Source organism: Eucalyptus grandis, chromosome 8 (genome assembly GCF_016545825.1).
Source record: "Eucalyptus grandis isolate ANBG69807.140 chromosome 8, ASM1654582v1, whole genome shotgun sequence".
Lineage (NCBI taxonomy): Eukaryota > Viridiplantae > Streptophyta > Magnoliopsida > Myrtales > Myrtaceae > Eucalyptus > Eucalyptus grandis.
In genome coordinates, this window is record NC_052619.1 from 28,697,008 (window position 1) to 28,709,078 (window position 12,071).

Below are 12,071 nucleotides of genomic sequence, written 5' to 3' on the forward strand. Positions count from 1 at the left end.
TTTTTAGGACGTCAGCTCATCCTTTGAAGAATTTTCGGCAAGTCCGGATTTTTGGCAAAAAAATCATAGTTGGACAATTTTAAACTAGGAAATTCGGAGGGCCATTTTTGTGTACATTTTTTTGGCATTCAAGATGGATCAATTGGTGAGGAAAATTAAGAAAGTGGTGTGGGCTTCCTCCTCAGCATTTTTGCCATCAATTGAGGTTAATTGGAGAGTGAATTGAGTTGAAATTGATGATGGAAATGCATGAAATTCGTAGGCCATAGGGGGCTGCAACATTTGGACCTCAAAATTGGCTTGTTGGAGAAGATTGGGAGGAAATTGCTGTTGGATCAAGGCTGAAGATTTTATGGGCTTAAACTCAAGTGTTTTGGATATTTTCAAAGACTTTGTGGCTTCTTGTCCCCTCATTCCCCAGCAGCAACTTCTTCTTCTTCTTCTTGCTTCTTTGTTCATTTCCATTGTTCTGAAAACTTCCATTTCTAGAGCAAACAAGCAGCTAGCCCTCCACCCCAAAGCCAAGCCAACCACCGCTAGGCCTCTTCATCGATGTCCATGTTGTGCTCACAAGCCCGAGACCATGCGTCTTGCTCGTGCGTGCCGTTCCCTTGCGTCCCGTGCCCCTCAGCCGCGCCCCGGCCACTCGCTCGCCGTCCGTAGTGGCCTCGAGCCACCGTCGCCAGTCCCGAGCCGCCGCACGCCCACCTCCACCTTGCTCATTTGGCCCCCCATATCGCCAGCCCATTCTCGCGCCGTCCCAAGCCCTTCGATCCAACCTCTGGTTTAGCCCAGAATCGAAGTCCTTGTTGTGTTGTGGGCCTTGTGGTTGTTTTTGAGCCCTTCCGAGCCTCTCTTGGTGTCGCCGTAGGCCCGAGTCTCGCTCGTCTTTGCGTTGTTGTTGCCGTGAACTCATCGACTCATTAAACCAGTGAATTAACTTTCTAAACCTTAATTATGGGGTTAATTATGCTTATGGTGAATAGTGGGCTAGCCTAGTGAGATTAGGTTAATTAGCTTAGGCTTGATTTAGAATAAGTTAGTTTAGTTATTTAATTAGTTAGCCCAATTAGGTGGTTAAATTAACTTATTAGATTAATTGTTTAGATTAGTTAATTAGATTAAATTAGTAGATTATTTTAATTAGTGATTAGGTGGTTAGATTAGTGTATATAGCTTAATTAGTGATTTATTTAATTATTTTGCAATTTATTTAATTATTTTGTAATTTATTTAATTATTTATTATTTTCCGGAAATTATATCGGGATAACCGGTCACTAGAATTTTGTGCCGATCGTCAGTGTGCAATTAGTTTGTACAATTGATTGTTAAACTGTGCAATTGATTGATGATTGATGATTTTTGATTTATTATTTCAAAATATGGAATTTTGGTATTTTTAATTAGAAAAATACCATGTGTCGGTTTTCAACGCCGAAAACGTTTTGAAGTACTATATAAAATAGTTGGATTTTTAAAAGAGAGGATATCGCGTTTTATGATTCAATTTAACCATGTGTCCACGCACACCTATTTTACCGGGTGTTTTTAATATGAATAAAATAGGCCAAGCACATTATAAGCACATTATTTAAATTGAAGCATTTGAGTACAAGGCATGATGTTCTTGACTGGGATTGGATGTGCGTGTGAACATTATGAGAACTCGTCATGAGTGTTTACATCGGACAATGTTCCTTCAGGAATGCCCCATGTCAACGGATGTCGGTCGTAGTAGAGGTTGGGCCAATGCTCCTTCGAGAATACCATCTAGAAGTAGACGTTATCGTGCTAGATATGGCGAGACGGTGTCGGGCTATGCCGGATGACCACTGACTGTTGAGTCGGTCATGGCCGTTAGGTCGTAATTAATTGAAACGCTTGAATGAGTGATTTGACCACACCTGATTACGGGACAAAATTGTGTGGCACGGAATGGGACGTGTTATAACAATTTGGCCTTATAATTGGGACCCCCGTAATTGATTGATATGTGGAAAGTGAAGCGTTTCAATTTTTGAATACATTGATTGTATGCTTATGTTATATGAACTATACTGATGTGTAGGGAGGTGCTAAGGCAAGGTAAGTCTCATTTGATGTGTGCTTAGGCTGCCTCTAGGTGTATTGTCTTCTTAATCGGGGCTTAGGGTGTAGACTCATTGAGACATTGTCTCACCCCATCATGGCTTACAATTCATAGGTCTTTAGATAGAGGTGAGACCCGTTCATTTTGGGCGGCCTCAAGAGGCCGAAGAGCAGCGTACCATCTTCCTTATCCATGGGAACCTTGGACCCGCGACCCGATGAGCTCGTGAGTACTATGATCTGGGTCGATGAGGGCCTACCTCGGTTGATACCTTATCAATTCAAAGCGTGGTTCTGTCACGGGCTTTCTCGGTGGGGTTTGGGAGAGGTCCCTTGGATGGTTTCGATGGGCCTCCGCCGTCAAGGGATGATGAGTATGTGGTGGATCTAGACCCCATGCATGACCCGATATGTTGATCATGGAGAACTAGTTGCATGAGGATGAGGAGTGAGGAGGTAGTAACCCTTAGACCCGACATCCCATGGACTATAGAGTTATAGACCCGAACCCAAGTAAATATGGTCCGGGTAGGGTTAACCTAGTAGTCCTTTTTTGGTTTGACTTTTTGTATATGACTTCAAGGTTTGTTTATAAAATGTGTTTTGTGTGAATTTATTGTCCTACTTTTTTATCCCATGTTTGATTATTGTCTAGCGATTGTTTATTTCACTTCTGCATGTGCATGAATCATTTAGGTCGGCGACGCGTCCTTAGAACGTTGCAATTTTATCGACCACCAAGGGATGTACGCACTCTCGAGGTTCGGGGCGTGACATCCCCGCCCGAAGTGGTATCAGAGTTGGTCAGTGTTTGGAGTGATAAGGTGCGATGGGTCTTGGGATAGTTAGTAGGAAATGCCTTTTTCTTATGCTAATGCATGTGATTGATAGCTGATTGGTAGATTATTTTATGTGATCGCTCAGTTTCTAATTATGTGTGGAATTGGAAAGTAGGTTATGTAAGGATCTTGCATCATGAGCGATTAGGATCAAAGAACTCCTAGGAAGAGGTCTATGATGTCTGTCACTCGGGGTAGGACACCGACAAAGGTTGGTACCTAAGGAAGAGCGTCGGCTTAGGCCAATGCGAGTAGGATAGTGTCACCGCAGGTCAATGCTGGTGTAGCAACGCTTGGTGTACCAAACACTTAGTGATCCTAAAATTGATGGGATCGTGCGGCGCATTTGAGATGTTGGGAATGTGGGGCAACAAGCCAGAATCAAATTGCCGCCACTACCGCCACGCCAATGTTGCCGCTGCTACTACTGCAGCTATTGCCACACCTGCTGAGGTTCCACCTAGGAACGTGATTGCTGACCAATCGATGCATAAGCTCGTTAAGTAGTTTCTAAAGCTAAACCCGCCGAGGTTCACAAGAGTAGGTGATCTTGAGGCTGCAACCCTCTAAATCCAAGAGTTGGAGAAAACCTTTGCACTATTGAGATGCTCGGAGGAAGAAAAGGTGGTCCTTGTAGTCTATCAGCTGTAGGGAAAATGCGAGTACCTAGTGGAGGGCCACCAGAGGTAGAGTGTTCCCTAAAGGTGTGGTTTCGGAGTGGAATGCCTTTGTTGAAACTTTTAATGGTAAGTACTTCTCTTACAATGCCAGGGAATAGAAGATGGAGGAATTCTAGCGCCTTTTCAAGGTCTAATGTTTCTATAGCTAGTACGAGACAAAGTTTACCGAGTTATCTCAATATATGCCCCAAGACGATGGAAGATCTAGGAGGAAGAGTTAGGAGGTTTAGGAATGGCCTCAAACTAGAGCTGAAGGATCCCGGTGCCGTTCAATCTAAAAGGACTACAATGAGTTGTATGGCGGGCCTAGTTGATAAAAGGAACCTGAACGAATGAGCAGCCGCATTTGGGTCGCGATTTTGTTCGAATAGAGATGGCAACAGGTTTGGGAAGAAGCCTATGACTAGAAGGAAGGTATTCTATTCCACCCAATAGGAAGGGTGGGATAGGCAAGTCAACGCCAAATCAGAATGGAGTATGTCATTTCTGCGGAAGACAACATGGATCGGCCCTGTGCCATTCTAGGACGGGTGCTTGTTATGGGTGTGGCCAGTAGGGTCACCAAATCAAGGACTATCCCCGAAGGTCGATGGGATCATAGCTATCGCTGCCGCCACCGATGGGACAGAACAGGGGGTATGCGCCGCATAATGCATCGCAGAGTGGTATGAATAGGCCTCCAGCACAGGGAAGGGTGTATGCTGTCACCCGACAACAAGCCGAGAACTCACCTGATGTGGTCACAGGTACGGTTTCGCTAAACGACCATGCTGCTTATGCTTTATTTGATCCTAGAGCTACTCATTTATTTATTACTTACTAGTATGTTAAGTTGGTAGGGTTGAGTCCTAAATTGTTGGAATCATTGGTTAGTATATCTACACCATTAAAGGATAAGGTGTTGTCTATAGTAGGTTGTCCTAGTTACAAGTTGGTTATTGGTGAGCGAGAGGAAAAGATAGATTTGATAGTCCTAGCCATGTATGATTTTGATGTGATAATTGGCATGGATTGGCTCACCAAGCAACGAGCTACTATGGACTATTATCATAAGGCGAATTAGTTCAACCCGTTAACGGGTGAAAGTTTCGAGTTTATTGAGAGTCGATGAGGACCCTTACTTACCTTAATCTCGTCGCTTGATGCAACCCATTTGTTAGACGGGGGTTGTCAATGTTACTTGGCAACTGTCATGGATACAACAGTTTAGGAGCAAAAGATCGAGGACATTGCCATGGTTCAAGAGTTTCCATATGTGTTTCTGAATGAATTACCCGGTTTGCCCCCAAAAAGGGAGATTGAGTTTGTTATTGAGTTGGCCCCCGGGACGGAGCCAATCTCTAAGGCTCCTTATTGTATGGCGTTGTTGGAGCTAAATGAACTGAAGGTGCAGATGCAGGAGTTGTTGGATAAGGGATTCATACGTCCTAGTGCATCACCTTATGGAGCACCGGTTTTGTTTGTAAAGAAGAATGATGGTTTATCGTGTCTTTGCATCGACTTTCGACAACTCAACCATGTGATGATCAAAAACAAGTACCTACTATCGAGGATCGACGACTTGTTTGACCAATTGTAGGGAGCATCGATATTTTCTAAGATCGACTTGAGGATATGATATCATCAACTGAGGATCAAAAATGAAGATACACCGAAAACGGCGTTTCGTACGCATTATGGTCATTATGAGTTTACCGTAATGCCGTTCGGTTTGACTAACGCCCCAGTTGCTTTCATGGATTTGATGAACCAAGTGTTCAAGGAGTATCTGGATCAGTTTGTGATCGTTTTCATCGACGACATCCTGGTGTACTCGAGAAGTCCAAAGGAGCACGAAATGCATTTAAGGATAGTGTTTTAGACTGTGTGAAATCATGGATTGTACGTTAAGTTCAGTAAGTGTGAGTTTTGGTTAACTCGTGTGGTTTTCTTAGGTCACGTAATTTAAGGTGAAGGGATTTCGATGGACCCGACCAAGATTAAAGCCGTGATCAACTGGCCAAGATTGACAACAATGACGGAGATCAGAAGCTTCCTGGGATTGGTAGGTTATTACAGACGATTCGTGGAAGGATTTTCAGCATTAGCTGATGACGCGACTGCTGAAGAAAGAAGAGAAGTTTCTATGGACGGATAAATGCGAGCGTAGTTTCCAAGAGCTTAAGTAGAAACTGACTACCGCACCAGTACTGACCATTTTGTCTAGTCCTAGAAGATACAAGATCTATAATGATGCGTCATTCAGAGGACTAGGTTGCGGTTTAATACAATATGGCAGAGTCGTTGCATACGTGTCTCGTCAGTTGAGACTTATGAGTTGAACTATTCGACGCATGACTTAAAACTCGTAACGATTATCTTTGCTCTGAAGATTTAGAAACATTACTTGTGTGGAGAAAGATTCCAGATCTTTACAGACCATCAAAGTCTCAAGTACTTATTCTCTCAAAATGAGTTGAATATGTGACAACGTTGTTAGATGGAATTCCTTAAGGATTATGATTGTGATATCCTGTATCATCTAAGAAAAGCTAATAAGGTCGCAGATGTGTTGAGTCGGAAGTCTTCAATCGCGTAGATGGTGATTAAGGAGTGGATCTTACTCGAGGGAGCTCGAGATTCGGTTTTCAAATTTGAGGTAGGCCACCTTTCAAATCTTATGGCCACCCTCATAATTGAACTAGAGGTGCAGATAAGGATCAAGATGTTGTAGTTGACAAATCCTGAGATCCAGAAGATTCTGCAAGAGGATGCAGAAAAGAGAAAGGCTGATTTTTAGATTTCTAAAGACGAAACACTGAAGTTTCGTGGATGATTGTGTGTGCTTGACGATGTAGAGCTTAAGGAAGAGATTTTGTCAGAAGCTCATCGTAGTAGTTACAACATTCATCCAGGTAAGTATGAAGATGTATCAAAATCTGCGTCAACACTATTGGTGGACCGGTATGAAGGCAAATATCGCCAAGCATGTCGCCAAGTGTCTGACGTGTCAGCAAGTGAAAGCACAGCATTATAAGCCGGGAGGACTTTTGCAACCTCTCGAGATTCCCGAGTGGAAATGGGAACATATCACAATGGACTTTGTGATGGGCTTACCAATGAGTCATCAAGGTAATGATTCCATATGGGCTGTAGTTGACAGATTTTTCATTGCCGTACGAAAGGACTATGTGTTGGATAGATATGCTGAGTTGTACGTGCGACAAATAGTTCGTCTGCATGGAGTCCCAGTGTCGATTACATTTGATCGAGACTCGAAGTTTACAGCAGCCTTATGGAAAAGTTTACAGACTGCCTTGGGAACGAAGTTGCAATACAGTACGGCCTATCATCCTCAAACGGATGGCTAGTCTAAGAGGACAATTCAAACCCCCGAAGACATGCTGCAAGCTTGCATGCTAGACTTCAAGGGAAGCTGGGAGGAATAGCTTCATCTAGTTGAGTTGGCCTACAAAAACAGCTACCAGTAGAGTATTCGGATGGCACCTTTTGAAGCGTTGTATGGCAGAGTGTGCAAAACTTCAGTTTGTTGGGATGAAATTGGAGAGCGAAAGATCACCAGCCTAGAGTTAGTTCAACAGACAGTGGATGCAGTTGCAGTTATTCGAGACAGACTAAAGATCGCTTAGAGCCGCCAGAAAAGCTATGTAGATAAGCGTTGAAGACCATTGGAATTCCAAGTTAGTGAACACGTCTTTCGGACGGTGTCACCAATGAAGGGTATTTCACGCTTTGGCAAGAAAGGAAGTTTGAGTCCAAGGTATGTCGGATCCTTTGAGATTTTGGAGAGAATAGGGACTCGGCGTATCGTATTGCTTTGCCGCCAAGACTAGCGCAAATGCATGACATCTTCCACGTGTCGATGTTGAGAAAGTATGAACTTAACTCGACCCACGTGCTGAATTTTGAAAAATTAGACATGAACGACAGAATGTCGTATTGGAAGAGACCAGGTCAGATTGTAGATCAAAAAGATCTAGTACTGCCTACCAAGACAATTTCCTTGGTCAAAGTGATCTGGCAACACCACAGGATAGAAGGAGCGATATGGGAAAGTGAAGACTTGATGAGATGACAATACCCCCACTTTTTTGAACAAGATTTGTAATGGTTTAAATTTCAAAACAAAATTTTTATAAGAGGGGAAGAGTTGTGACATTATGATTTTTGACTTTATACCGATTATATGAAATGGGCTTTTCATCTACACGTCTATAGTCTTTTTCTCTGAGTTGGTCACTCATGAGATAACTAATCTATAAGGTGAAACCGTTAAGGAATCTAAATGCAACCGACTTGAGAATTCGATCAGAAATTGACTGCTCGACCATGCTAATCTGTAATGGTCAATACGGTACCATTAAAATCGATTAGAGACCGGAGATAGGTCAATTTGACAAAGACATGTAATTAAATTGTGAGTGATTTCATCTGATTGCAAAATTCATGTCAAACAGCAATAAACCGATTTTTCTGTCAATTTTGTACCATGTGCCCGTAATTGAAATCTTGAGATTTCTACAACAACCAAGAGTCGCCTATGAGTCGGAGATGCACAATGTGGATCGAAAATAATCAACCACGGGTCAAACACGCTAAAAATTCCTAAAAGCTACCCGGTAGGTTAGGTCACGCTAAAATCGCGTCCGGTTGAAATTAACCACGAAATTGAATCCGGTTTCAGGAATCAAAAAGTTCCAGCGTGTCACAATTTATTCTTAGGACATCGACTCATCATTTGAAGAATTTTCGGCAAACACGGGATTTTTGGCAAAAAATCGAAATTCGGCAAAATTGGATCGGGAAATTCGGATGGCCATATTTGGGTAGAATTTTGGCATTCAAGATGGATCAATTGATGAGGAAAATTATGAAAAGTGGTGTGGGTTTCCTCCTCAGCATTTTTTCCATTGAATGGAGGTTAATTGGAGTGAAATGACTTGAAATTGAAGTAATGGAATGCATGAAATTCGTAGGGCCATGGGGCTACAACATTTGGACCTCAAAATTGGCTTGTTGGAGAAGATTGGGAGGGGAAATGGCTGCTGGATAGGGGCTAAAGACTTTGGGGCTTCTACTCAAGTGTTTAGGATATTTTGGGTGGACTTTGTGGCTTCTTGTCCCCTCCTTTCTAAGTTAGCAACTCCTTCTTCTTCTTCCTTGCTTCTTTTGTTCTCCATTTAGCTTTTCTTCATTTCCATCAAACTCCATTTCGAGCAAACAAGCTAGCCCCCCACCAAAGCCAACCATCGCAAGCCTCACCCCGCCATCCAAGCCAAGCCGGTGCACCACCCAAGCCGCCGCACTCATCCGTCTCCGCTCGTTGGCTCATGCTTTGTCCGCCTTGCGCCGCCCATCCTCGTCCGCGCCTCTAGCCACTCGTCACCGTCCACCTAGCCACCACCTTTGCCATCGCCGAGCTGCCACCCGCCTCCGCCTCGTTGCCGCCCGTCCCCCAACCCGTTCTTGTGCGCCAGCCTAACTCCCTTGACCAGGCTCTCGGTTCAGCCACAAAACCAAAGTCCTAGCCCAAGCCATGGGCCTTGTGGCTATTTTTCGGGCCTTTCTAAGCCTCCCTTGGCATTGCCGTAGGACCCAAGTCTGTGCTCACCTTCGCATTGCCATCACCGTGAACTTATTCGGCTAATTAAACGGTGAGTTAACCTTCTAAACCTTAATTAGGGGTTAATTATACACTTAGGAAGTGGTTAGATTAGGCTAATTGAGATTAGTTGTTATTAGTTAGCTTTTAGTTAGTTAGTTATTTAGATTAATTAGTTAGGCCAATTAGGTGGTTAATTATTTAGTTAGTTTAGTTAGTTAAATGTATTAGTTATGTAGATTAATTTAATTAGTGCCAATTAGGTGGTTAGATTAGTGTTATAGCTTAATTAATGATTTTATTTAATTATTTTGCAATTTATTTAATTATTTTTATTTATTTATTATTTATTTAAAATTATACCGGGATAGTCGGTGCTAGAATTTTGTGCCGATTGTCGTGGTTGCATTGGTTTGTGCAATTGATTGCTAATTTATGCAATTGATTGATGATTGATGATTTTTGATTTATTGTTTAAAAAATATGGAATTTTGGTATTTAATTAGAAAAATACCGGGTGTCGGTTTTTGACGCCAAAAATGTTTTTAGTTACTATATAAAATCGTGGGATTTTTAAAAGAGAGGATATCACATTTTATGGTTCAATTTGATCATGTACCCACGCATAATTATTTTACTAGGTGTTTTTAATATGAAGAAAATAAGCTAAACACATTATTTAAATTGAGGCATTTGAGTGCAAGGCATGATGTCCTTGGCCGAGATTGGATGTGCGTGTGATCGTTATGAGAACTTGTCACGAGCTTTTACGCTGGACGATGCTCCTTCGGGAATGCCCTACGTCAACAGATGCCAGTCGCAATGGAGGCTGGGCTGATACTCCTTCGGGAATGCTGTCTAGATGTAAACGTTGCCATGCTTGATGGTGCGAGACGACGCCCGGCTATGCCGAATGACCACTGATTATTGAGTCGACCGTGGTCATTAGGTTGTGTAATTAATTGTAACATTTGAACGAGTGAGATAACCACACTTGATTATGGGACAAAATTGTGTGGCATGGAATATGACGTGTCATAACGATTTGACCTTATAATCGAGACCCTTGTGATTGATTGATATATTAAAGTGAAGCATTTCAATTATCGAATACATTTATTGTATGCATACGTTATATGAGCTGTACTAATGTGCAGGAAGGTGCTAAGGCGAGGTAAGTCCCTTATTTGATGAGTGTTTAGGCTGCCTCTAGGTGTATTATCTTCCTAATCGGCGTTTAGGGTGTAGACTCGCTGAGACATTGTCTCACCCCGTCGTGGTTCAAACTTTTACAAGTCCTTAGATGGAGGTTCGACCCATTCGTTTTGGGTGGCTGCGAGAGGCCGAGGAAGAGCGTACCATACTCCCTATCTATGGGAACCCTAACTAGACCCGTGAGCTCGTGGTTACTACTATTTGGGTCAATGAGGGCCTACCTTAGTTGGTCCCTCATAGATTCAAAGCGTGGTTCCGCCATGGGCCCAACGGAGTTCGGGAGGGACCCTTGGATGGCTTCGATAGACCTACTGTCGATGATGAGTATGTGGTGGATTTGGACCTCGTGCATGACGCCGATATCATAGCTGATATCGAGGCGAACCAGTTGCCCGAGGATGAGGAGCTTGTAGTAGAGGAAGCTAGTCCTCTAGACCTCGACATCCCGACGGTGTCGTTATAGACCCGGAACCTAAGTAGGCAGGGTCCGGGGTAGGGTTAACCTGGTAGCCCCTTTTTGGTTTATACTTATGTATATAAACTCGAGGTGTTTATAAAGTGTGGCTTTTGTGAATTGATTGTCTTGCTTTTCTATCCCATGTTTGTATGTTGTCTAGAGTTTATAGTTTGCTTCCGCATGTGCATTAATTGATTGGGTCGGCGATTCGTCCTGGGAACATCGTAATTTAGTCAATCACCGAGGGATGTGCGTGTGCTCGAGATTTGGAGCGTGACAGCTTCTATAGGAAGGGAAAGAAAGGCTACATTAAGAACGATAAGACTAAAATGTTTTGCTTTTGATGTGGGAAGAATGGACACTTTGTTCGGGGAGTGCACCAAGCAAAAGAGTGTTGATCTTAATACTCCTAATAGATGAAAATTATACAAAAATTCATAAACTTATGATATGGTGGCTAATTCAGTGTTCAACCTTTTAATTGTGGCAATTTGGTCCGAAAACTTTTGACTACTTGCCAATTTAGTCTTATACTTTTCATTTGTGCTAATTTAGTTTTAAACATTTTGATGATTTTCCAATCTAATACTAAATCTTTTGACAACTAGTTAATTTAGTCATTATAGTCAATTTTGGCTGAAAATCATGAATGTGGATGTCAACCATCTTATGTGATGTGATCGGCATTGACGTTGACAAAATTTACAATTTTTTTTCCTCTTTTTTTTCCTTTCCTTTCCCTTTGGCTTGTGGCTAGTACTTGGCCATAGGCGAGGGCCCTCCTTCCCCATGCCACAAGGGTTGAACCCTTGCAGATCTGTTGTGGGTGAGCCTCACTAGTGGCTAATTGTTGGCCATGGCTGAGTACCGGCTACATGCCAAAGGGAAAGAAAAGGAAAAAAGAAAGTGCAAAAAAATCTATGGTAGCGTCGGCCACGCCACATAGGATAGCAGCCGACTAGTAGGCATCCACGTCAGTAATTTTCAATCAAAATTGACCAAAAGAAGCAAGTCATCAAAATGTTTATAATTAAATTGAAAAATATCAAAATGTTTAAGACTAATTGGCATAATTGAAAGGTTTAGGAGTAAATTGGTAAGTTACTAACAAGGTTTAGGATAAAATTGGCACAATTGAAAGGTTTAGGACTTTTTGGACAACTATCCTCTCCTAGTAATATATGCGTT